Source organism: Protopterus annectens, chromosome 8.part1 (assembly GCF_019279795.1).
Source record: "Protopterus annectens isolate FY-2018-M chromosome 8.part1, PAN1.0, whole genome shotgun sequence".
NCBI lineage: Eukaryota > Metazoa > Chordata > Ceratodontiformes > Protopteridae > Protopterus > Protopterus annectens.
In genome coordinates, this window is record NC_056742.1 from 187,571,669 (window position 1) to 187,599,098 (window position 27,430).

Below are 27,430 nucleotides of genomic sequence, written 5' to 3' on the forward strand. Positions count from 1 at the left end.
GCAGTAATGTGTGAGGGGAGGTTATTCCATATTTTGCCTACTGAGTTGGAGAAAAGGCAGTTACCTGCAGAATTTGTGATCCTGGTTGTGTTGACTTGTAGCTTTTCGGCGGAGCGCAGCTGTTTCAAGTTATTATAGGGGTCAAGAGGTTACTAAGAGCAGGTGTCTTAGATGGTTGATATAGAATGTTATGTGTTACTACTAGTTGTTGATAGATAAGTTTATTAGGAAGTTCCAACCAGTGTAACTGTTTTAAGTTTATACAGTGGTGTGTTCTATACTGAGATGCTGTGGCAAAATGTGCTATGTTGTGGTAGGATGTAGACAGTTTCCTAAGGTTGCTTTTAGAGAGGTTAGTGTAAATGGAGGAAGCATACAGTAGGGTAGAGATAAGATGTGATTGTGCTAAGGTGGTTCGTGCTTCTGGAGTAAGGAAGGGTTTAATTCTGTACAGTGAACCAATCTTTTTATTAACTGCTTTTATAGTGTTATTGATGTGATAATCATAGCTGAGATTATTATCAATAGTGACACCAAGCAGTTTGGTAGTAGAGTCAGGGGGGATGAGGGAGTTGTCACTTGCAGTAATAGTAAAGTTTAGTTGAGAAGATTTGTGGGTAGGTGAGAATAGTAAAAGTTTTGTTTTCTTGGGGTTGAGTAGTAGACATCTTTTGAGAACCACTGTTCGACGGTAGAAAAGGTAGATTGTGTCAGTGACTGGAGTTCAGATTGAGTGGAGGCTGTGCAAATAATGGTGGAATCATCTGCATATTGTATACAGGTAGTGTTTTGGATAGATGATTGAAGATCATTAATAAAGATAGTGAATAAGAGTGGGCCTAGTATAGATCCTTGAGGTACTCCTAAAGAGATGGGTAGTAGAGCAGATAGAGAATTTTTCCATAGTACTGCTTGTTGTCGGTTTTCAAGATAGGATGAGAACCAGGTTAAGGAAGAGAAATCTAAGGCAAGGGATTTTAATATGTGAAGAAGAAGTGTATGGTTGACCATGTCGAAGGCTTTAGACAGGTCTAGAAAAAGAGAAGAGGTTAGTTTGTTGTTGTTACGGTTACAGTTGATGGTGTTGGTAAAGGAAAGTAGTGCAGTAGTAGTACTATGTGAAGGTCTAAATCCATGTTGAGTGTTAGCTAGTAGGTTGTTTTGAAGGAGATGGTTAAGTAGTTGTTTATGTATACATTTTTCCATGATTTTAGCTAGTGGAGATAATAGTGCTATAGGTCGAAAGTTAGAAAGGTCAGTGGATTTGCCTCCTTTGTGTAGGGGTATGATATGTGATATCTTCCAAATTGATGGAAAAGTACTTTCTTTTATGGATCTATTTATTAGGATAGAAACAGGGTAGGCAATAGATTTAGCTGCTATTTGAAGGAATTCAGCAGGAAGTTTATCTGCTGAGGGGGTAGTGGGTTTAAGTTTTTGTAAGAGAGATTGAATGTATGAGGTGGGTATGGGTTGAAGTTGGAGGGGAAGAAGGGAATTATTTAAGTTACTTAAGAGCAGTTGCAAAGCATCGGGAGATAAGTGGTTAGCTAGACTTTGTATGGAAGAAGTAAAGAAGGTATTGAAGTTGTTAGCTATTAACGAGGGATTATCAGGGTCTAAATCCTGTGGGTTTGGTATAACTACTTTGCCTGGGGTAAGTAGATTATTGTTAGTAGACCAGAACTTTTTTGGTTCCTTTTTGGTGGATTGCTGAAGTTCGAGGTAATAATTCTTTTTATCGGAGAGGATGGCTTTTTTGGTATTGTTTCTAAGCTCTCTAAAGGTTTCATGATCTGTTGGGTTTCTAGAGGAACGCCATTTTTTCCAAGATTTATTTCTCAGTTTGATTTTTTGTTTAGTATTAATGGTTAGCCAGGGTGCTGTTTTGGTCTTTGTTCTAATGGTACGACTTGGGGCATGTAGATTTAAGATTGCGAGGAATGCTGAGTTGAAATGTTCAACGGCATTGTTAAGTGAGAGGTGTTTTAGAGGGGTCCAATTGTAATGTGAGAGTTCTGTTTGAAACTGTTCAGGATTAAATTGTTTTATTGAATATAGTGTTCTCTGAGAGGTAGGTAAGTTTAGATTAGTCTTAGTCCTAATGACATAGGTGAGGGAGTGATCGCTAAGGCCATCAGGAAGGATGCCAGTTTGGTAGGTTTGTAGGGGAGAGTTGGTAAGAATCCAGTCTAGGGTGGATTCTTTTTTGCTCTTATTATTTATTCTAGTGGGACTATCAATTAGTTGTTTGAAACCATAAAGGTTTATATGGGAAGTAGGGGTAGCATTGTAGATTTCCAATCAATGTTAACGTCCCCAAGGACTAGTGTTTCTTGGGGGAGGTTATTAGAGAGTTGTTCAAGAAGTTGTTCTAAAGTAGGGATGTTATTTCCAGGGGGGAGGTATGCACAGATGATGTTTATTGCTTTAGTAGTATTAATTTGGATTTTGGAGCAGATTATTTCAGCATTATTTGTTTGGGTAAGGGTAAGGTCAAGAAGAGAAAGCTTCAGGTTTGTTTTATATACAATAGCTACTCCACCTCCCTTCCTGGAGGTACGGTCAAGTCTAACAATGTTGTATCCCGGTGGGGTGATTTCAATGTCTTTAATTGAAGGTTTTAGCCAAGTTTCTGATAAGCATAGAATGTCAAATTTGTGTACATCTAATAGGGCATGGAGTTGACTAAGTTTGTTACAGATGCTACGTATATTGAGATGGGCCAAGGTTAATAAGTTAGAGTGAGTAGTGGATGAAATAGAGAAGGGTTTGATATGATTTTTGTGAGTTTTTGTAGTAGTAGCTTGAGGGCCTGGGTTGGGGTGTATGTCACCATCTAGTAGTAGATGGAGTAGTGTAAAATAGTTTTCAACTTTATATTTTAGGAGGGTGTCGAATATTTTCTTTGTTTTAGTTTTCGGTACTTTGTAGTGTAATAGCCTATGGTATTTGGCAAATAGGTAGATGGATTGTGTGGATGTGTGTAAGAAGGTTGGAGTTGTGGATGTAGCAGTTGTACTGGTATGTTTTGATGGAAGGGAGAGGGAAACAGTTATGGAGTGTTCATAGGAGGTTAAGAAGTAAGTAGTGATGAGGAGGAATAATAGTAAGAAGGAGATAGGTAATTTCAATTGTGACTGGAAGGTAGCTGTAGTCATGATAAATTAGTTGTAAGTTTGAATGTGGTTTGATGGTATGTTGTAGGTGGAAGTGCTGTGAGGATTTGGGGGAGTTGGTAGTGGTTGTATTATTTCAGGTGTGTTAATAAAAGAGAGGTGGGGCAGGTTATAATAGGTAAGTAGGTGTGGCTAATTGTAGGGTGGTACACAATTTGAGGATGAGTGTGATTGGGTGTAAGAAGTAAGAGGTGTGTCTAAAGGCTAGTTAAATGTAGGACCCCTGGGGGTGGGTGGGAATTGGGGGTAGGGAGGGGAGCGGAGTGAGCAGGAACGGAGCGGGAAGAAACAGCTAAAGAAAAGAGAAGGAGGGGAAACAATCAGAAATGGAGGTAAGTGAGGTCAGAAAGGTATAAGAAAAAGGAAAAGTTAGAGAGAAGACCAGGTACTTCTAATAGAAGACAGGTAAAAGGGCTAAGTCAATGGGGAAGCATAGGGTGTAAAATACAGGAGGAAGAGAAGGTGAAATTGTAGAGGGAAAACTAGGGAAGGTAACAGGGTAAGTAAAACAATAAGAAGAGAGACCAAGGGAGAAACAGAGAGAATTCAACGGAGAGGAGTGCAACAGTCTTAAAAAGGGTTTAGGTAGAAGGTAAGAAGAGAAAGGGTGAAAAGAATCAGTCGAGAGTAGAGACTGCCATCTAGTGGCTGGAGCTGGTATTAAATCTATAGAGAGTTTTCTGCAGTAATGAGAACAGAAAAGGACGATAGAAATAAGGTATTGAGAAGGAAGGTTTATAAGGAAAAGTGACGTAGATAGGGGCTGCAGAGGTGCAGGTAGAGGCAGTGGAGTGTTTCAGTGGATGAAACTAGAGGGGAGGGGGATATGGCTGCTGGCAAAACCTAACATTTAATCTAGTATACCTTAAGGTTGTATAAGATTAAAATATGCAAAATATCATAGGACACAAATATTAAGAGACATACAAAAAATATCCTGAGGCTTTTAGTCCAGTGGAGTTTGGTTACCCAGGTGAAGAATAACCCACACAGGCTGGATAGGTGAGTATAGGTGCTCCTTTTGGTCCAATAAGGTAAGGTGGGAGTTGAAAGAAAAAAATGTATATAATAGCTTTGAGCAGAAAAAATATCCTGAGGCTTTTAGTCCAGTGGAGTTTGGTTACCCAGGTGAAGAATAACCCACACAGGCTGGATAGGTGAGTATAGGTGCTCCTTTTGGTCCAATAATGTAAGGTGGGAGTTGAAAGAAAAAATGTATATAATAGCTTTGAGCAGAAAAAATATCCTGAGGCTTTTAGTCCAGTGGAGTTTGGTTAACCAGGTGAAGAATAACCCACACAGGCTGGATAGGTGAGTATAGGTGCTCCTTTTGGTCCAATAAGGTAAGGTGGGAGTTGAAAGAAAAAATGTATATAATAGCTTTGAGCAGAAAAAATATCCTGAGGCTTTTAGTCCAGTGGAGTTTGGTTACCCAGGTGAAGAATAACCCACACAGGCTGGATAGGTGAGTATAGGTGCTCCTTTTGGTCCAATAAGGTAAGGTGGGAGTTGAAAGAAAAAATGTATATAATAGCTTTGAGCAGAAAAAATATCCTGAGGCCTTTAGTCCAGTGGAGTTTGGTTACCCAGGTGAAGAATAACCCACACAGGCTGGATAGGTGAGTATAGGTGCTCCTTTTGGTCCAATAAGGTAAGGTGGGAGTTGAATCCACTAAGCACAGAAGAGGTTATCAGGGACCTGGGGACCCAGGTTGACAGTGGCCTTTCTTTTGACACTCACATTGCTAAAGTGGTTAGAAAGACCTTCTACATTGCCCACCTGATCATGAAGGGATTCACATCCAGATCTAGTGAGGTCATTGTTCCCCTGTACTCTTCACTTATCAGACCAATGATCGAGTACAATGCCCCATTCGGGATGTATCTCACCCAACATCTGCAGCAATTGGAGAGACCCCAAAAGTTCCTCACCAAAAGGATAAAGGGACTCCAAAATCTGTCATATGTTGCCAGATTGAAGAAACTCCAGCTCTATTCAGTCGCATATCGTCTGCTCAGAGGTGACATGTGCCTGACATACAAGGCCATGTCCAACCCGGAATTAATGGACATGCTCCACCTCAAAAAAATCAAAATCCACCAAAACCACTAGAGCAAGCGACTTAAACCTTAGCATGGATATAAATAGGACATGCTGGAGGGATAGATTTATCACTCAGAGACTCCCTATGCTGTGGAATAAAATCCCGGTCCATGTGAGGCAGAGCACCTCGCTGACTCTGTTCAAGAGAAATCTAGACCTGTGGATGGGAGATCGTAGGTTTACCCCGGGAATCATCTCTGTGTCACTGCTGGACAGAGGCACAACAAACTAATGGGCACAGTATTTTTTCATATAAGGGGTGGCGTAAGCCACAAAAATTTGGGCTAGGCTTATAAATGCCTTAGGGCAGATAGCCTAGTATAAACCTATGAACCTATGAACCTATGAAAGAAAAAATGTATATAATAGCTTTGAGCAGAAAAAATGTCCTGAGGCTTTTAGTCCAGTGGAGTTTGGTTACCCAGGGGAAGAATAACCCACACAGGCTGGATAGGTGAGTATAGGTGCTCCTTTTGGTCCAATAAGGTAAGGTGGGAGTTGAAAGAAAAAATGTATATAATAGCTTTGAGCAGAAAAAATATCCTGAGGCTTTTAGTCCAGTGGAGTTTGGTTACTTTTTGTACTAGGAACAATTCATGGAAAACTGGATCATACAAGCTCGATTGCATATGTATGTTCAAAAAGTCTATTTAAATTATGTTAGTGTTTTAGATGACCTCTGAAAAACTTTGGTGTGCAGTGATAACCATAACATAACATATCTGGTTTACAAAGCTTCTTTCAGTAATACATATTTTGTTTTACTGTGTGTCATTAATTGGGATAAATATTTCCTCATTTTTCCTTATGTAATATTTTGCATTGCTTAAGTGTAACAGTGTTTCTTGTACACAATGACCAGCCTTCCTGTAGGTGCAGAATTCCTTTGTAAAGCATAGTGTTTGAAATGCACATCATTATATGCTAGTGCCATGCATATTTTATGTTAGGGCATCAGTGTTTTGAGTGTTTTTATATAAGAATACAGATTAATCTCACACTCTGTAAATACTGTAAATAGCTTTTGACTTTTGACTTTAACTGTGTGAATTTGTTAAAATGTATCTGCACAATATTTTTCCATTATGGGCAATATTGCTCACACTTTGAATTATAGGTTCATAGGTTCATAGGTTCATAATAGGCTATCTGCCCTAGGGCATTTATAAGCCTAGCCAGAATGTGTTTGGCTTTTGCCACCCATTTTAAATTTATTTTGCTATGTCCTTTTTCAAGGTTAGTATACTGTGCCTCGGTCTAACAGTGACACAGAAGTGATACCCGGGGTAAACCTACGATCTCCCATCCAATCATCAAGATTCCTCTTGAATAGAGTCAATGAGGGACTCTGCCTAACCTGGACTGGGATTTTATTCCAGAGTGAAGGGAGCCTCTGGGTTATGAATCTGTCCCTCCAGCATGTCCTATTTATTTCAGTGCTGAGGTTCAAGTCTCTCGAGCCCGTAGCTCGATGGGATTTGGATTTTCTGAGGTGCAGCATGTCCATTAATTCCGGGTTGGACATGGCTTTATACGTCAGGCACAGATCGCCTCTGAACAGGCGGTATGCCACTGAGTAGAGCTGGAATTTCTTTAACCGGGCAGCATATGGCATCTGTTTGAGCCCTTTGATCCTCTTGGTGAGGTACTTTTGGGGTCTTTCCAGTTGCTGCAGGTGTCTGGTAAGGTACATCCCAAAAGGGGCATTGTACTCAATTATGGGCCTGATGAGGGATGAGTAAAGAGGCACGATGACCTCTCCTGATCTAGATGTGAATCCCTTCATGATTAGGTGGGCTATATAAAATGTTTTTCTAACCACTTTGGCCACGTGGTTGTCAAATGAGAGATTGCTATCAACTTGGGTCCCCAGGTCCCTAATTACTTCTTCTGTACTTAATGGATTACCACCTATGTGGTAATTTGTGGGCACTTTGTTTTTGCCAAAGGGGATGACTATACACTTTTTGGCATTTAACTTGAGGCCATGGCTCTGGCACCAGTTGTCTGTTTCTATGAGGCCCTTTTGGAGGATGCTTGTGTCGGCTGGAGAGTCAATTATGGCACCCAGTTTGCAGTCATCTGCAAACTTGGACAGCCACAGTCCTTCTGTGTTGTCCTGTACCTCCGAGAAATATATACCGAACAAGAGAGGTCCCAGGACTGAGCCTTGTGGGACACCACTTGTAACTGGTTTGGAGTCTGACATGGCTCCAGCAATTCTAACCATGTGGGTTCTGTCCTTGAGCCAGTTTGCAATCCATCTAGTGACATAGGGGTTTATATTTAAGCTGGTTAGGTTATCTATAATGCCCGAGAGGGGTATTGTATCGAAGGCTTTTGCGAGGACCAGGTAGGCTGTGTGGACCACCTTCCCCTCGTCAATGGTCTTGGTGACTGTTTCAAAGAAATCAACCAGGTTTAAGAGGCAGGATCTGCCCTTAACAAAGCCGAACTGGGTAGGATCCAGTGTCTGTAGGTCCCCAATATCTTTATTTATGAGGTCCATGATGATCCTTTCCATAGCTTTGCAGACCAAGCTAGTCAGGCTTATGGGGCGATAGTTTCCAGGATCCGTTGAGGCACCACCTTTATGGAGAGGGACCACTGTTGCTGTATGCCACTCTTTGGGCACATATCCTGTAGTAAGGCTGAGATTGAACAGTAGTTTTATGTTTGGGTTTAGCTCTTCTTGGAGTTCATGTAGGATGCAGCCCAGGACACTGTCTGGTCCCATTGATGCTGTGTTTTTTGCTTTGGAGAGGGCGGCTCTTACCTGAGCATCTGAGATGTCAGGGGGGCTGCACTCTGCTGGGATAGTTATTTGTCCTTTTGGTGGGGGAGTTTGCTGAACCTGTCAGCTAGGATGTTGGCAATGTCTGTGGGTTCAGTGTATTTTTTGTCATTTTGGACTAATTCTGAGCATATCTGGGAATTACCACCAAGGTTCCTAATATAACTAAAGAAAGCCTTGTGATTATCCTTAGTGTCCTGTGCAATTTTTCTCTCGAAGCTGGCCTTAGACAATTTTATGAGTGACCGTAGTGTTTTGCTAATACTGATCAGTGATGCCTTCCCTTTTTGGGATTTTGCTCTATCATTTAGTAGCTTCCTCCTTCTATTGTATAGTTTGTTTATGGCTGGGGTCCACCAGACAGGACGTCTGCCTTTAGAGGACTGGGTCTTGGTTTTATTTGGGATCGCATGATCCATGCATTCCTGAAGGTGTTCATAGAATGCGTATATAAAGGATTCTGCGGTCTGGGCCGTATTTTCCACAGGCCTGGGGGCTTTGAAGGATTCCACCTCGGTTTTGAGGAGTGTGAAATTTGCTTTAGAGAAGTTTTTCACTGTGGTTTTCTGGGCAGCGGGTGGGGTCGGGATATGAATATCCAGTGAGATTAGTTTATGGTCTGATCTTACCAGTGAGGGATACACTTCTGGTCTGGAGCATAGAGTCCCCATGTTGGTGATGATCAGGTCCAGTATGTTTTCCCCTCTTGTGGGAGTGGTAACAAGTTGTTCCATAGCATTTGAGTTTATAAATTCTAGGAATCTTTGGGCTAGGCTGTTGGAGCTAGAGTAATGTTCCCAGTCTATGTTTGGGTAGTTGAAGTCGCCCAATATAATGGTGTTTGGAGAGACCTTCATATTTTCCAGTGTTCTCAGGAAGGCCGAGTGGGGTTCCTGGGTTTGGGAGGGTGGTCTGTAGCAGGCTATAAACTGGAAGGCAGTTTTACCCACTGTTAGTTGCACATGGATAGTCTCTGATGCTTCGTGCTTTGCCACCAACCTGGAGGTGTGGGTATCTTTGATGAATATCGATACTCCCCCTCCTTTTGTGATTCGATCCAAGTTTTGGGGCCAAAAAGCATGGTATGAGGTAAAACCTGGTAGTGCTGGGGTGCTCTCGGGAGCCCTGAACCAGGTTTCTGTTACTGTACAGATAACGATGTTCTCCATGCTAAGGAGAGTTTTGAGTGCATGCATCTTGAGGTTTAGACTTTTGGCGTTGAGTAGCATTACTCTTAGTTTCTTATCCCTTGTGATACCTATGGAGGTGGGTTTGTCTTTTGAGCCTTGCCTAAAAAGGCACTATGGGGGTAGCAAGAGCCTTTGCCAATATCCGAAAGCCCAGGGGTGACAGGTGCAAGCCGTCCCTAGCGAAGCATCGTGGCTTGTCGAGCATATCATCCCAAGCTGATAGGCATTGGATCCCCTTTGAATGACACCAGTACTTAAGCCAATTGTTGAAATTGATCATCTTGTCTTCATATTGTGGCATCATTCTTGGTGAGGGTAAGATGCTACTCAAGATCAGGGTCATACCGGCCTGGGCTACATGCTCAGAGAGCTCCTTTATGTCTCTTTTCATGTAGTCCAGGGAGGTACGTCTCAGGTCATTCACACCAGCATGGACAATGACTGAGTCATATTTGTACTTGCCTTAGAGTGACCTGTGTGCTTGTGTTATGTGGCGGATCCTAGCGCCTGACAGGCTGCTCACCGTGACCCTCTCCTTGTTCAGCCTGGTGAGCGGGACGTCAGTGTGCCTGACGATAGAGTCACCTATTACAAGTGTATCAGGTGTGTTGTTTAGTCTTAAGGGCTGTGACTGTTTGGCACACTGGCTATGTGAGATATGTGTTGCACGTGTTTTATTTTGGGGTAGCGGTTGCTTGGGTGTCTGCTTTGGAGGTCTCTGCTGCTTAGGCAGATCTTTATTTAGAGCCTCCGAGTATGTTTTTGTGTGATTATGTGTTTGGTTTGCTGTCGTGGTAGGTCTATGTGAGACTGGAATTGTAGTGAGTGTGGTTTCCTTCTCCTCCTGACTGGTTATGCCAGTACTGAGTTGAGAGAGCTTAGCCTCCAGTTTGGCTATATGGTTGCATCTCTCACATGGGTTGGAATTTGTTGGGAGGAGGAGAGGGTTGTCTGTTTACATGAGGCAGTTGTAACATTGCCTCAAGATTCCCAGATTCACCAGCTGGACCAGAGAGGAGATTGACAACTGACCTTTGGACATGCTAGAATAATATTGGGAATTCCTTAATAATTGAAAACAAGGGCCAGTGGGGAGTGAGCATATAGTGCTTTTAATTTTTTGTGCTGACTTATATAATTGCTTTAGTGAGCAAGTGCCAGGTAACTTAAGTGCAATGTGTTACAGGTAACTTAAATGCAAAAACGACAAACAGTAACTTTCTTTCAAGTGAAACAAGGAAATAAGTACAGTAAGCAATGCAGATGTCACTAGTGATCCACAGAAGCGCTGAGAAGCCGTGTATTAGGTGGAATTAGCGTTCCAGGGAAATAACAAGCAAACAAACAACAAGCATATAAACAAAGCTAGATTCAGCAGGCCTGGATCTAGTCTATGCTACAGCAAACAAGGTGTACCAATTTCAGTAAGATAAAGTTCAAATATTCAGGCACTATAAACCTTTAACCAGAAATTCTCAGCTCAGAAGGGCAGAGTCCAGCCTCTTCTCCCACAAGAGTGCAGACCACGAACCTTCTTAATGTAAAATAACTGGCCTGAAGCCCAAGTGCTTAAACCAGAACTAATACACTTTAAGAATAACAGACACTGGGCTCTCAATCAGCAGTTCCCAGAAGGATGAAAGCTACCTGTCCTGCCACCACAGTGCATGCCACAAACCTTCCTAATGTAAAACAACTGGTCTGAAGCCCAAGTGCTTAATCCAAAAGACTTAGAATGATAGCTACACTTTAATCAAGTTACTACCAAGCAGTAATAAATACAATTTAATACTTTAGAGAATGCCTGGATTAGTGCTCAAGTTACACAAACAAAACTAGATCCAGCAGGCCCGAATCCAGTCTATGCCACAGCAAACAAGGCGCACCAACTTCAGTAAGAAGTAGTTCAGATATGCATGCACTATAAGCCTTTAACCAGAAATTCCCAGCTCAGAAGGGCAGAGTCCAGCCTCTCCTCCCACAAGAGTGCAGACCACGAACCCTCTTAATGTAAAATAACTGGCCTGAAAGCCCAAGTGCTTAAACCAGAATTAATACACTTTTAGAATAACAGACACTGAGCCCTCAATCAGCAGTTCCCAACCTAGAAGGATCTAAGCTACCTGTTCTGCCACTACAGTACAGACCACAAACCCTCTCAGTGCAAAACAACTGGTCCGAAGCCCAAGTGTTTAAACCAAAAGGCTTAGAATGAGTTACACCAAGCAGTAATAAATACAATTGAGTACTTTTAAGATGATGCAAAAGTAAAAAAAAGTAGGTAGAAACACAAGTACAGTAAAAGCAGATGAATTTTTTTTTTTTTTCTGAACAAGTGCTGAGATCAAAGAAACAGATTAGAGTGCTGAAACTATAAAACTGGCTAGTTATAAGAAAAAAAAACTAAGCTGGAAGGCTTCCCTCCAACACAGAAGGGCTTGGGGGCTCAGAAGCCTAAAAATAGTCTATACCACTTAACAGGAAAGGCAGGAAACAAGCTTATTTTTTTTTTTCCCAGATGCTCTCTTTGTACACAGTAGGAGTGCCTGAAATAAGAATATGATCTCACTGCACTCAGTTGAGTGAGCAAATGAGATGGGCCCAGAAGGAGTATCCAAACACAAATTTACAAGAAGGGGCGGGCAGTTGCAAGCCCACTAAGATTAACACCAAAACAAAAACAGGGAGGGTGGGTGGGACTAACTGAAGAGCAGAGTCAAAACTTCCAGTTCAGTTAATATTCCTTCCACACAGTTAAAATCAATTTAAATACTGTATTTTGTTTTAAAAAAAAAGTGCAGATAAAGGTACTTAAATTCTCTTATACATCCAGTTGAATACAACAAGTGCTTAGCCAGCTGAAGCTGAGGTTTTTAAGCAGAAAATATTTCACACTGTACCACTTAAGTAGGCAAGAACAGGAAATCAAAGAATGTGGCTACTCCCACACCTGCAATTACTAACAAATAATAAAATTCAAGCAGCACTAACTGAAGAGCAGAGTCAAAACTTCCAGTTCAGTTAATATTCCTTCCGCACAGTTAAAATCAATTTAAATACTGTATTTTTTTGAAAAAAAAAAAGTGCAGATAAAGGTACTTAAATTCTCTTATACGTCCAGTTGAATACAACAAGTTCTTAGCCGGCCAAAGCTGAGGTTTTTAAGCGTTTTCAGAATTATTTGATATGCATTTGTACTTGTACTTTTATTTTTTATTAGACTGCTGTCTTTACTGTAATCTGTTTCTTGGAGCTTTTCTCCCCAGGCCTCCAATGAAAATGGGCTCTCTGGGCCCAGTGGACTTCCCCAGTAATCAAATTGGAAATAAATAAATAAATAATAAATAAATTACTTGGAACAAATTTATAGTGATATCTCCATGGCACAGAGGGATGAAGCCCTGAGTGCATACCAACCATGATTTGATTACTGGCCCCAGCCTTGAAATAGCGAGACAGTGAGGATGGCCTGCTGGCCTCTGCTGGGTGGTGGGTTGCACACACACTCAGGAATATATTTGGTAGATGTGATTTACCTGTTGGAGAGTGGAGAAATTACCTCTTTTGCCTTCTGTCCATTTGAATGGAGTATTCCTTGTAGAAGCGGATGGTATCCTTCACATTCAGCCCATTACATGTAACCTCCATGACATTTTGCTGTGTGCAAGTAAGGATGGTAGAGCATAAAAAAGGAAATTCAAGAATAAACTCATGTCTGTTCACATGATGGACCCTCCTGATTGACCCTTGCTGAGGTGATGAGGAATGAAGTGCCCGAATGGCAGAGAGGGGCTAATAATCGAAAGGTGGAGGAGAAAGTGACCAAAAAAAGTTTTAAGATGTTCTGATAGAGGGAATATATTATGTCCCACCTTGAAAACTTATAAGGCCTCATCTTATGCCATAACATGAAGTGAATAATTATTTGTGCAAATTTAATTTGCTGAGATATTTGTGACTCTGACTGACTAATGCAGTTAATAGCATGCTTCTTGTTAAAGATTAGCACTTTGAAAAATGTTTGTAAATGTTAATGGCCTGTATTTATGGTATGCCATATATTTTAGGCCTACATATTTTAGAATGTGAAGGATGACTGCTGTCAGAAATGCATATGTATTGTATATTTTAATGTTACCTTTTGAAATATGGCACAACAGTTTACATTGTCAGGACATTTTACTAGGGTAAGTATATCATGAAATGTGAAGGTATGAATGTACATTTTATTTGCATTCATATGTTTTAATACTGTACATGAAGTACATAATTTTTAGTACATGAAGGATAGGCACTGTTAAGTATAATATGGAGGTACACTTCTGTTACTCGTAAGGCATTTTCTTAGTGATAATATATTGTAACACTATTTCATGTACTTTCGTTTTTGTTTTAAAAAAATCTATTTAATTTTATAAAGCAGTCAAAATAACAAACAATAACTATTTACAATGTTACTATATTAATATTAAGTATATTTTCAAATTACATTAACTGAAAAAAAAATTCTAACAAAGATATATTATATGTACTTGAAAGATTAAACAGCATTTTCTGAAAATTATTATATTTTTTTAATCTCTGTTTCAGTGATGTCTAGGAAGAGGAGGGTGAATTTATCTGAATAAGAAACAAAACTGCCAGTCCTGCTGATGGCTTGATTCATAAAATAGGGGTACAGGCACTGCAGATGGGCAGACATTGTGGCAGATGTTAATACGGTTGTTGACCGTGGATGTTTAAGCATAAAATGATGTAGGTATATCAGTGATATAAAGGCCATGGTTAAGTTAAGGCATGAGGCATATGGTGCAGCATGACAGCAGGCAGACACAATCGAAGGAAAGGAACTAACAGAAGATGACTGTCAGTTGCTGTCCTTGTTGCATAAAGTCTCATTAACAGGCATAACATAGGTATCAATGTTAGTGTAATACGGAGATATCGTAAACATATAGTACAGGTATATTACTTGTTTAATGTAGATCAGAATAGTAATCATTTTTCAAACAGCTCTGTTGCAGAGAATTTGCAGAACTACAACTAAGGATAAGTAGGCACTTATACAGTACAGCAGCTATGCCTTGGACTGCTTATTTATATTCTGAGATATGTTTGTTACAGTGATAGAGAAGAATGTGTTTTACTTAGGTCATGCATCTGTCTTTGGTGGTGCTCCTTTATACAAAGAGCCTCTGGGATGGTTATAGTACCTGACTTGCTGCATCTGAGGGTAAGGCCTCAGAAATATAGGCTGTAAGTGGCACAGTGGCTAGACATGAAGATTCACAGTGTAAGGTGGGTTTGATGTGCACGTGGGGACTGAAAGTGCACAGCGTGGTGTACCAGCATTATTTGCTGCCTGTTTAATTACAGCTAATTACTCCTGCTGCAAGAGATGTGGAACTGAACATGAGGGATGTCCTTGGTCCCAATTTAAATAGCTCATCATCTCAATCAGATCATACGACTAAACTGGTGATGTGCACTGTGTAATTTTACAGCAAACAGTTGAGCATGATGTAGCATAAAAATGAAAAGCAGATCTTCATATCTGTACTGCTGGTGCTGGTGGTGTTGGGGATGCCCTTTCACAGTTTGCAGCATTTTTATGAGTCAACTGTATTCTGGAACCTCTTGCGCATGTCTGCAATATATAGGCACATACATAGCTAAGGGCAATGTCATGACACTGCTGTGGTCCACCAGTTGTGCTAGTCTAATAATCAAGATAAAATACATATGGCCATTATGTATGTACAGTAGAGATTTGATTATCTGAACTAACTGAGACCTAGGGTAGCTCAGATAACCAAACTGTTCAGATAGCAAAAAACATACATTGATCCGGATTAAAAAAGAAACATCTAAAATCTTGTTTTATCTGCACACAGGGAATACTCTTTTCAACAATTCAGTGATTCTAATGGACAATAAAGAATATTTTTCACACATGAGCAGGCTACTAACTGAAAAAACACACACAAGCGGATATGTATAAAGTTTACACATTCAGACTTTATGAGTTGTCCTACCCAAAAACTTTGGAAGGCTAAGTTCATATAATTGACATTTCTGATAATTGACATTCAGTTAATCGACTCTCTACTGAATGTGTAATTTAATCCCAATCAGACACCTGAAGTTGCAACTATAGAATTTGTTGTAATTGGTGGATCTGTATGTGTGTTCATAGCCTCAAAACTATTTTTGAGCCTTCACTGTCATTAAATGAAAACAGAGTTACAAATCTAAGGGTAACTGTGAGTACTGTTGCTAAGATATTCATTTTTTTAAGGAAGACACTTTGAAAAGTGAGCATTTCATGTAAGATGAATAAAGATGCATATTTGAATTCTGGCCTAATTTGCTTTATTTAAAAGGAAACATGCATTTCCAGAAAAGCAAACGAAACAATTCTAAATCCTGATTCTGGGATATGAAGTATTTAAGGAGAAAACCGTGTTCATAGTGCTACAATATTAACTTTTCTTAATGTGCGGACATTTAAGTGTTCTGAGATATCACCTTGTTGTTAGAGTTGTGTATATCGAACTTACACAAAGTAAAGACAACTCTGAACAAAAACATTGGGAACAAATTATTATTTATGGTTTGAGGAGTAGAATGTGACTATAAGAAAATGACACAGCGGACACAGACACAAATTAATTTTTGTGCTTTCACTCTATTTATAACTAGAACTTCATCAGAAACAGTTAGAACAACCACACTCCATCTTTAAAAAAAAAATGCCAAACTATCACATCACATTTTTGATCAACAGAAACTGAAAAATCAAATAAAACCAAACTGAAAATACAAATCTGAAAAAATAATAATAAATATTTCAAAGTGCCATACATAACACTAATACACCACTACACGCTTTAAATATAAAAATACTACTTCTACTGTTATTTCATTTGTAAAAAAACATTTGATATTAATGCTTTTATTTAGACCTGGTGCATGATCAGCCACCAGGTCTATGTAACAAAATGATTGTCTAATTTTATAATCTCCATAGGAAATATTGTCATTAGACACTTTATCCAAAATGCAGGTTTTTAATGACTTGTATGAAAAAGATTTCAGATATAAGGTAAAACATGATACACATATAAGAAATATCAGTCAGGGTGAATGCAAAGCCTTGTGTACACTAGTTAACAATAGGGAATTAAGAGTCATGAGGGCTGACAAGGGTGGCATGATTGTTGTGATGAATACCAGTGATTACATCCAAACCATCAGTGATATGCTATACTATGATAATAGTTATAAATTTGTTGATACTGAATTTATACAAAATATTTTTTTGAAATTAGGTATGACATTATTTGATATGTTTTATCAAGGAAGCATACATCATGAGACTTAACTATTTGCAAGTAGAATATCCCAGAATGTCAGTATTCTATGATCTATGGAATACTTAAAGTGCACAAAAATAACATGAATGCACCATTTAGGCTTATTATATCTACTAGTTGGTCCAAAACAGGACCTATTTCAATTTGGTTCAATCACATATTGTTCAGGACTCTTAAGTATTGTTTATGTGACTCATGGCACCTACTGGAAATATTAAGAGATTTTAGTGTACCAGAAGAACATTTGTATTTTGCTTCTTTAGACATGATTTCTCTTTACACCTGTATTAATCAGGAGAGAGGGCTGTATTATTTAAGAGAATATTTCAGTGGTTATACAAACTTTAATACTGACAAAATTAAAGGCGAGAGGGATGTATTATTTAAGAGAATATTTGTGTGGTTATACAAACTTTGATACTGACAAAATTAACACAATATGTGATTTAATGGAACTTGTTTTGGACCATAATTTTTTTCAAGTTTAATAACCAGCTATTTAAACAAACCTCAGGAGTGGAAATGGGGGCAAGGGTGACCTTTGCCAATCTTGTTATGACCATGTGGGGAATTAAACACTTAGTTAGTCACCCCAAAAGCCTACCATCATTACATAGATGATTTGTTTTTTTTTTTGTTTTGTTTTGTTTTTTTGGTGGGCAGGAAATTATGAAGAATTTATTTATTTGGTCTATGAATTAAATGAGACTACTAATTTCCTTAAGTTTAGTATTAGTGGATTTGGTGAAAGTCTTAAGTTTTTAGATATACCTTTGTCTTTTGAAAGAAACAAAAGTGTTTTTCATAGCACCATTTACAGGAAATCTACTTTTGTCAATCAATATTTAAATAGGGACAGTTTACAGCCAATTCATATCAAAAAGGTGTTATTAAAGGAAAACTTATTCATTTGAGTCGTCTGACCATAGATAACCAGGTACTTGTGAAAGAAATGGTCAGGCTTAGAAGTTTTTTTGAATGTAGAGGTTATGACACCCCGTGGCTCATTGGTATAGAGAATAAAGTTATTAGATTATGGAAAAATGTAGCTAGTCCAGTTATGAGCACTGTACGTAATTTATGGTGTGGTTCCCTCTACGCATAAGGATACTGAGATAATAACATTCACCTTAGCCTTTCTTTTACAGATTGTCAGTGAGATGTAGATAATTAGAGATATCATTGTTGACAATTGGATATTTTATTAGTTATTCGGGACCTCATCAAATGTATAGGGGTTAAACCGAGGTTCACCTATAAGAGATTATGTAACATTAAGTCTATGCTAGAAAATACACCAGCAGTTAAAGGTAAAAATGTAACATCCAACATTTTTGGCACTTTTCCCTGTGGAAGGTGTAAACAATGTAGACACACATCTAATATTTCCTCAGTGGTATTTAAACATTGTAATGGAATGGTCTGAGCTAAAGACAGATATTTTTGAAATACTGAGAATGTTGTTTATGTTGCATCATGCAACTCTTGTCCCAGTTTTTACATTGGGAAGACTGCTAGGTGTCTTAAAAGAAGAATTTATGAACACTGTTTGGCTATTAAAAAGAAATATTTATCTAATGCTTTAGCCAAGCATGTAAGTTCATGTGTTGATTTTAAGAAATTTTCTTTTTTTATTTTGGATAGAGTGTCTAATATTTTCTGTGGAGATTATAAAACAATGCTGGAATGTAGAGAATCATTTTGGCAGATAATCCCGGTTGCCGATCGTGCACCAGGTCTAAATGAAAGCATTAATATCAAACGTTTTTTTACAAATGAAATAACAGTAGTAGTATTTTTACATTTAAAATGTATAGTGGTGTATTAGTGTTTTGTATGGCACTTTGAAATATTTATTATTATTTTTTCAGATTTGCATTTTCAGTTTGGTTTTATTTGATTTTTCAGTTTCTATTGGTCATAAATGTCATGTCATAGTTTGGCTTGTTTTTTAAAAAAGATGGAGTGTAGTTGTTCTAAATGTTTCTGATGAAGTTCTAGTTAATGAATAGAATGAAAGTGCTAAAATAAATTTGTGTCTGTGTCCACTGTGCCTTTTTCTTAGTAGTCACATCTTGCTTCTTTGTCTTTTGGTATTGTTACATTGTTTATGGTTTGAGGAGTATTTTGATAAGTGCAGAAGTTGCTAATAAGTAAGTATGATAATGAATTTTAAAGTTTAGAAAACATTAATAAGTCAATATGTATGCTCATGTCAGCAGCAGGGATCTTCTGACATAAATAATTATACAAGACTGGGTTTGCCTTTAAAGGAAGTAATTGTAAACATGGGAGGCAAACATTGTATGATTCATTTCACTATGTTGCTAAAAAAGTAAGGGAAAGACATTGAAAATGCATTAAAACACATTACTGTCAAGTCTGGATAAGACAGAAATTGCATATGATTATTTTGGGAACTCATTAAAACTAAAGAAAAGCATGTACACCAAGAAGTGATAAAATGAAAGAAAAAAAAAAGAAATGCATAATTTAGAAAGGTAAAGAAAACTCTGATGATGACTTTTCAAGTTTATAACATTGTCTATGACTTTGAAGGTAGTATGTAACCAGAAATGAGGATTACTAAGAGTCACCAGCTGAGGTGTTAGCTTTTATAACATTTTTTAAACTAGGGAATTTGTTAGCATAATAGATGAATTTGTGGGAAGTGACTAGCAGGGAAAGTCTAAGGTAATGTCTTAGCTCTAATCACTGCCATGTTTTTTGGGGGGTTTTTTTAGAGCCAGATAGTGATGTGTCCTATAATGCTGATCGGCAGCAAATTTCGTGACACTGTTCCAAAACTGTGAGTTGAGTGCATTGTAGGTTAATCAAAATGGTAGCAGCATAAAGTAATTTAGGAATGAGAAGGGAGTGAGCAATACTTTTTCTGGAATTATGTTTGAGGTATTCTTTGATTTGCTAGAGCTCATCTAGTTTTAGTGGATGTTTTTTACTACTTCTTTTACGTAATGATCAGATTTTTAGCTTTATCAGTAGTGACTCCTAGAAACTAATAGGATCATAGAAGGTTACTAGGCTACTGACCCTGAGGCCCTTATAAGCCTAGCCAGTAAATTAGCCCATGTTCCCACAAGTCAGCACCTGATGCCCCTGTCTAGCAGGGACACAGGTGGAATCGCAGAGGAGTATTTTCTATATTCCATCCAGTCATCCAGGTTCCTGTTAAGAGGGATAATGAAGTACTCTTCTTGATGTGGTGAGAGAGTCTATTCGACAGATGGGGGAGTCTTTGGGACACAAATTTATCCATCCAGCAAGTCCTTTTGATGTCACAGACCACGTTGAGGTTTTGGGTGCAGGTCAAGTGAGTGGAGTTTGGCTTTCAGATATACAGTAATTTCATCAAGGTTGGGTCAGAGATTGCTCTGTATGCCAGACATAGATCTCCTCTGAGGAGTCTGTATGAGATGGAGTAGAGGGACAGGACTTTTAGCCTAGCTGTGTAGGGTAGATTTTTGAAGTCCTGGATTGTCCTGGTCAGGAACCTCTTTGGTGTCTCCAACTGCTGCATGTGCTTCATGAGGTAAATGCCAAAAGGGGCGTTATATTCAATGATGGGCCTGATAAGGGTGGAATACAGGGAAGTTATGACTTCCTTGTTCTCGAAAGAAATACCCTTACTAATGAGGTGAGCCATGTAGAAAACTCTACGTACAGTGGAGGCAACGTGGTGATCAAAAGTTAGATTGCTGTCACCTTGGTTGCCTAGGTCCCTCACAACTGCTTGCATGCTTAGGACATTGTTATTAATGTGATAATTTGTGGAGACATCACTCTTGCCAAAAGGGATGATGATGCATTTTTTGGCATTTAGTTTGAGGCTGTGTTTCTGGCATCACTCATTTGTCTGGGTGAGACCCTCTTGTAGTATGTCTACATCAGTGGAGGAATTTATGACAGTACCCGGCTTGCAGTTATCTACAAACTTGGTCAGTCATAGACCTCTGGTTTTGGCTTGCACCTCAGAGAAGTATTTGCCAAACAGCAGGGCTCCAAAGACTGATTCCTGGGGTACACCACTCATTATGGGTCTACTGCTGGAGGTAGCTTCCCTTTTTTGACTGAGTGAGTTCTATCTGTGAGCCAGTTAGCCACCCATCTGGTCACATATGGATTTACTCCAGGCTGGGATAGTTTATCTATTATGCCCAAGTGGGGAATAGTATTGAAGGCCTTAGCCAGGTCAAGGTAGGTGGTGCGCACCATCGTCCTCTGTCCATGGCTTTGGTGACTGACTCAAAGAAGTCTACAAAATTTAACAGGCATAATCTCCCCTTGACAAAAGCAAACTGTGTAGGATCAAGCGTGTGGAGATTACCAATGTCCTTGTTAATGTGGTCCATGATAATGTGTTCCATGGCCTTGCAAATCAGGCTAGTTAGCCTGATTGGTCTAAAATTGCCTGGATCAGTGACACTCCACCTTTGTGCAGAGGAATGACAGTGGCCATCCTCCACTCAGATGGGATGAAACCGGTACATATCCTTAAGTTGAATAGGGTGCCTAATGGTGCTGCGAGTTCCTGCCTGAGTTGATGCAGGATGCAGACTGGGATGTTATTGGGCATCATGGAAGCTATGTTTTTAGCCTTTGAGAAGGTGGTAATGACTTATTCCATAGAGATAAGTGGTGGTGGTGGGGGGGGCAGGTGCTGTGGATATCCTGGATTACTTATGGGGGGAACAGAGGGGTGAAGTTTTCACTGAACCTGTCAGCCAGCAGGTTGGCCATATCCACACCATTTGTATAGAGAGTGACCTTGACCATCGGTTCTGAGCAGATTTTGTTCTTTCCCCTTAGACTGCAGACCTATGTGAAGAAGGCCCTATAACTGATGTGGCCAATTTGGACTCAAAATGAGCTTTGGAGGATTTCACTAATACCCTTATTTGCCTGTTTAGGCCAAGGAGAGATTGCTTCCAATTTGGTGTCTGTTCCTTCTTGGTCCTGGACATCAATTTTTTCCTTTTGTTGTAGAATTTATTTACAGCCAATGTCCACCAGGCAGGTTTACTCTTGCTTGAGGAGGAAGATTTTGTCCTGTCAGGTATTGCTGAATCCATGCATTTATATAAATGGTTGTATAGTACTTTGGTGTAGGTTTGGACATTAGTGCCAGTTCCTACTGTTGGGGAGGGGACTGTGAAGCTGTTTAGACCTTCCCTCAGGAGGTTGTAATTAGCTTTGGAGAAGTTTTTTTTGTTTAACCTTAGCTGGGGGGGGGGGGGGGGGCAGGGGAGATGGTGACTTTGAAGGTGACTGCTTTGTGCTCTGATCTTACCAGGGATGATGACACTGCAGGGATGCTGCAGTGGTTTCCTATGTTGGTTAGTACCAAGTCCAAGATGTTGTCACCTCTTGTGGGGGTGTCAACCAGCTTGTCCAAGGCATTGGCATTGACAAAGTCAAGGGATCTTTAAGCATTTGTGTTCTGGCTTGAGTAGTTCTTCCAATCAATGGTTGATTAGTTAAAATCACCCAGGATCAGGGTATAGGGTTGAATCTTAACACATTTAAGGAGGTCTAGATAGGCATCATGGGCATTAAGAGTCAATGTCGGGGGCCTGTAGCTAACTATGATTTGAACAGGGGTCTTGTCAAGTGTTAATTGCACCTTGAGTGTCTCCTGTGCATCATAATGTTTGACCAGTCTGGAGGTGTGTATATCTTTAATATATATTGGAACACCACCTCCTTTGGCTTTGCTGCCCTCAGTTTCAGGTGTGTATGTAAGATAGGATTAGTAACCAGGTAAGGCTGGGGTGCTCTCCACAGCTTTGAACCAGGTTTCTATGACTGCACACATTTCAGCAACTTCCAGGGTTAAGGAGCCAGAAGCCCAAGGGAGACAGATGCAGGCCATCTTTGGCAATGCATTGTGGTCTGTCGATCATATCTGCCCAGACTATCAGGTACTGAATCCCATTAGAATGACACCAGAAGCAAAGCCAATTGTTAAAGTCAACTTTGTTTGTATTGAGGCATCATTCTGGGTAATGGTAAAATGCTGCTTAAGGCTAATGACATACCTGCTTGGAACTCATATTCGATGAGCTCACTCATGTCTCTCTCTTCATGTAGTCCAAAGAGGTACATCTCATGTCATTCACGACAACATGTACTGTGACAGAGTGATAGCAGTACTTATTGAGGGACTTGAGTGCATGGGTGATGTGGCGATTCTAGCAACTGACAAACAACTTACCATGACTTTCTCCTTATCCTGCCTGATGAGGGGCACATCTTTGTGTCTCACAATGGAGTCTCCAGTGATTGCTATATTGGGTTAATAGTTAAGCCTTGATGGCTGTGAGACGCAGGCATGTGGACTATATGTGATGTGTGGTGTGGTAGGCTGTGGAGTTTATGTGTGTTTTTGTTTCGGAGGTCTCTTTTGTTTAAGGATGTTTTTGCTAAGAACCTCCGCATATGTGGGAGTGTGCTGTATTGGTGTGGATTGGCTTTTGATCAATTGAACAAGCATATGAGATCATTGAGGTCACATGTTTGGCATTCTAAGCTCCTTAAGGCCTATATGGCGAAAGGTATTACACCCAGAGGGCTTAGGATTAGAACACAGCCCTACATTAGTGAGGCAGATGAGGAGCTCAGCAGTCAGTGGGGAGCCATCCAGCAGCAAGCTACCATGGCCTTTGTTGAGGCCTTGGCCAAGTACCATGATAGAGTGGTTGATTGTGAGATTAGTGAGGTTACCAAACTGTGTAATGATGTGCAGAAATTTGAAGGGGAATCCTTCTTTACCAGAAATTTGAATAATGTGGCCACTGATTTAAGCAACCTTGAGGAACAACTTAAATCCAGAAAAATCAAAAAATTCCAACGAGATCAGTTGGATTATCAGGGAAGCAACCCATTTAGTAATATCAACAAGCAAGTGAGATTCATGCAAAGTCAATCTAGAACCCCAAAACGAAAAAGGCCTAGATCCATTCTTAAAAAAACAATGATCTATCTTCTTGTACAGATAGTGACATGCACCTTGCATCAGATTCACTGATCCCCAAAAGGATTCAGGTATCTGTCTCTTTAGGCCAAGATACAAGCGAGGGAGGAGGAAACATAGAAAAAATCAACAACATACAAAGTCTTCTGAGACTAGCAATACAGAAGTAAATGAAAATGTAAATGTTCTGAATGTATCAGATTTTAGTTTGTCAACAACTCATATGTCCATTTTGAATAAAGGACTGACTTATTCGTGGCTTTGTGGTCACTGAAGATATTTTGGCACAGGATGTAATGTCTTTTATTAGAATACTTAATCTTAAGTTGCAAATTGGTGATACAGATGGAAACATTGATAATGATATGTTTGTATATCATAAATCCAGATATCTTCCCCCTATGCATCCTATAGTGCACCAGTTTCAGAGCAAGTGCTCTCAAAGATCGGCACTATCAAAGCTCTGATATTTTATTCAAACCTAATAATTTGTCATAAACTGAAAAAGATGCACTTATGGAATTACAGCACAACAAGGATATTGTCATCCTATCTGCTGATAAAAGTGGGGCAGTGATAGTAATGAATTGGTCACAATATGACATGGAGGCCAAAAGACAACTTCAACATAGACGTTATTATTTAGAAATGTCTATCAACCCCACCTTTAGATTCAAGAAGCAAATAGATGATTTTTTGTTAACAGCTAGGGAGGAAGGTATTATTACTGATAGGGTTATGCAGCAACTTATGATTCATGATTCTGCCAATCAATACATTTATTTTCTACCAAAAATACATAAAGATCCTGTTCATTCACCTGGTAGACCAATTGTTTCAGGAAAAGGATATATTACTTAACCTTTGTCAATTTTCCTTACTAAGTATCTGAAACCTTTGCTATGTTGGGTATGTTCTCATTTACATGACACCACAGAATTCCTCAAAATCATTTCAGAAACCCAGTGGGAACCAGGATGGCTCATGTGCACACTCGATGTTAGTGCCTTATATACTAACATCCCTCATAAGGCTGGGCTGGAAGCCATTGGATATTGGTTGCAGGTGGCTGATTTATATCAGCCTGGGTTCAACAACTTTCTCATAAGCCTGGCAGAACATGTCCTAACCAATAATGTCTTTTTTACCAGGATACATGTTATTGGCAAACTAAGGGTACAGCTATGGGGGCATCCTTTGCCCCCATTTATGCTGACTTATTTATGGCTTTCATTGAGGAGCAAATTATTTATGACAGCAGCCATAATATTTTCCTGGATGAAATTGACATTTGGAAATGCTATTTGGATGATTGCTGGATGGTATGGAGGACTGAGGTGGATTACTTGTTAGAATTTATATCTTATTTGAATGACAACAAATGGGGCCTGCATTTTACAGCTAGTTATCATGTAGATACCATTACTTTTCTTGATGTTCAGATAAATAGATTATCAGATCATACTTTAAGTACACAGGTCTACAGAAAGTATCCACAATTCAACACTGTCCTCCATACATCCAGCTTTCATCCTCCTCATATAGTCAAAAATATCCCTAAATCAAAATATATACGAATGAGGTGAATTTGTTCTCAGGAATCTACCTTTCAAGAACATAGACAGGATTTGACTTACAGATTCAAATCTAGGGGGTATCATATAGGACATGTTCTGTGGGCCAGCAACTGGGCGAATACATTGAAGAGGGAGGATCTGTTGACATATAAAACACGTGAAGAACAGAACCCACAATCTATTAGATTTGTCACCACATATGCGAGGAATTCAGATGCACTTATTAACAGCATACACAGACATTGGAACATACTGCAGCGTGACCTGACCAGGATCTATTGAATATGTTACCAGATAGGTGCCTGTTTTCATTTCGAAAAGGCAAAACATTTGGCATCTTGTTTCAGTCATTACATGATAAAGGTTGGTCTCAGGTGACACAAACTACTATTACAGGTGAACCACTTACTGGATGTTTTCCATGTGGCCACTGTATACACTGTGACAAAATATCTAAGTCCAAACAGTTCACGAGTAAAAACTGTGGCATTGTGTATGACATAAAATTTTTTTGCCAATTGCAGTAGTGATTGGCTTATATATCTAACCACATGCACCTGTGGATCTTTCTACATTGGCCAAGCATCTCGTCCACTTAGGTTGAGAATTTCAGAGCATGTAAGTAACATTAAGAACAAAAAATCCAACAATGCATTATATAAACATTGCATGATACATAAATCAGCCAAGTTTACATTTATGATTATTGATGTGGTCAAGAGGAACAAATTAAACAAAACAGGTTGGCATTCCATTTTAGATTCTAAAGAGAAAAAATGGATTGTTAAGCTAGGTGGATTATTCCCACCTGGACTGAATGAGCAATTGTAAACAACCAATGGGGGTTCTTGTTTATTTAAGATGCAGGTATATAAACAGTATTGAGTTGATTTTATGTTTACACTGATGAAGGCAGTGTTTTTTACCAGCCGAAACTGGTCTGGGTTTTTGTTTTTTATGCTGCACTAATCAATAAATCTTTTCAGGTCACAGTTTGCTGGCTCATTGTTTTTTTTTTTTTTTTTTTTTTTTTTTGGATGTATCTTACTTTGTGGAGCCGTGCAATTGCCTTTTGTGCAGGAGGATCTGTTCTGCGGTTGCACATCTTTGTGTCTCACAATGGAGTCTCCAATGATTACTATATTGGGTTAATAGTTAAGCCTTGATGGTTGTGAGACACAGGCAAGTGAACTATGTGTGATGTGTGGTGTGGTAGGCTGTGAAGTTTGTGTGTGTTTTTGTTTCGGAGGTCTCTTTTGTTTAAGTATGTTTTTGCTAAGAACCTCCGCATATGTGGGAGTGTGCTGTATTGGTGTGGGGTATTGTCTGAGGTGTGGTGTTTGTGCAGCCACCCTTCTCATTGCCAGGTATACTGGCTTGTAAAGGAGAGAGCATAGACTCCAGGTTTTTAATGTAATTGCATCTCTCACAAATTGTGTTTGCAGGTGGCAGTAAGAGAGGCCTGTCCATGTAAATGACACAGTTGCTACACTGTCTGAAGATGCCCATACCAACCAGATTGGCAGGAGAAACTGTAGGAAACTGTCCATACATATCTTTCAGAATCAATGAGGGGGGTGAGATAAGGGGGTGAAGGTGGAAAGATCTGAGATTTGTACCAGTAGCTTGTGTTTGCACAGAGGCTGTAAAGAAGCTTCACTACCTAAGGATTGAGCGAGTGCTAGTAAGGGAAAATTTAAGCTGGAATACCTTGCGATGGGTTAAATTAGCTTAGAGGTGGTGCATGATGTGCAAACAAGTGCAGCCCCATGCAAACACAGGGTTTAAATACCAGAAAAAATGGAATAATCTAGAAGCTCAGATTACTACTCAATCCTGCTAGCCCCTGCACTTTTAACCAATCACTCATGCTAGAGAAGGTTAGGCCGCCCCGTTACTCTCACAAACAGAGAAGGCAGCCTACTACCAGCAAACAATATGCTGCCAGGAAACTCAGCAAGCAAAACAACCAGGCCTGGATGCAGCAAACATGTATCCAGACTATCCAACTTGACTAGAACACAGAAAACTCCCAGAAAATGTATAGAAAAGCATAGACAGGTCACTTACAGACAGCAAATACAACTCTCAGTATGGGAAAAGCAGTTTACAGTTAAATAATTCAGTAAAAATCCAGTTACAGTAATGAAACAATACTTAGCAATGAAAGTACAGTTAAATACTATAAAACTGTATAAAGATGCTGTGGAACAGTAAAA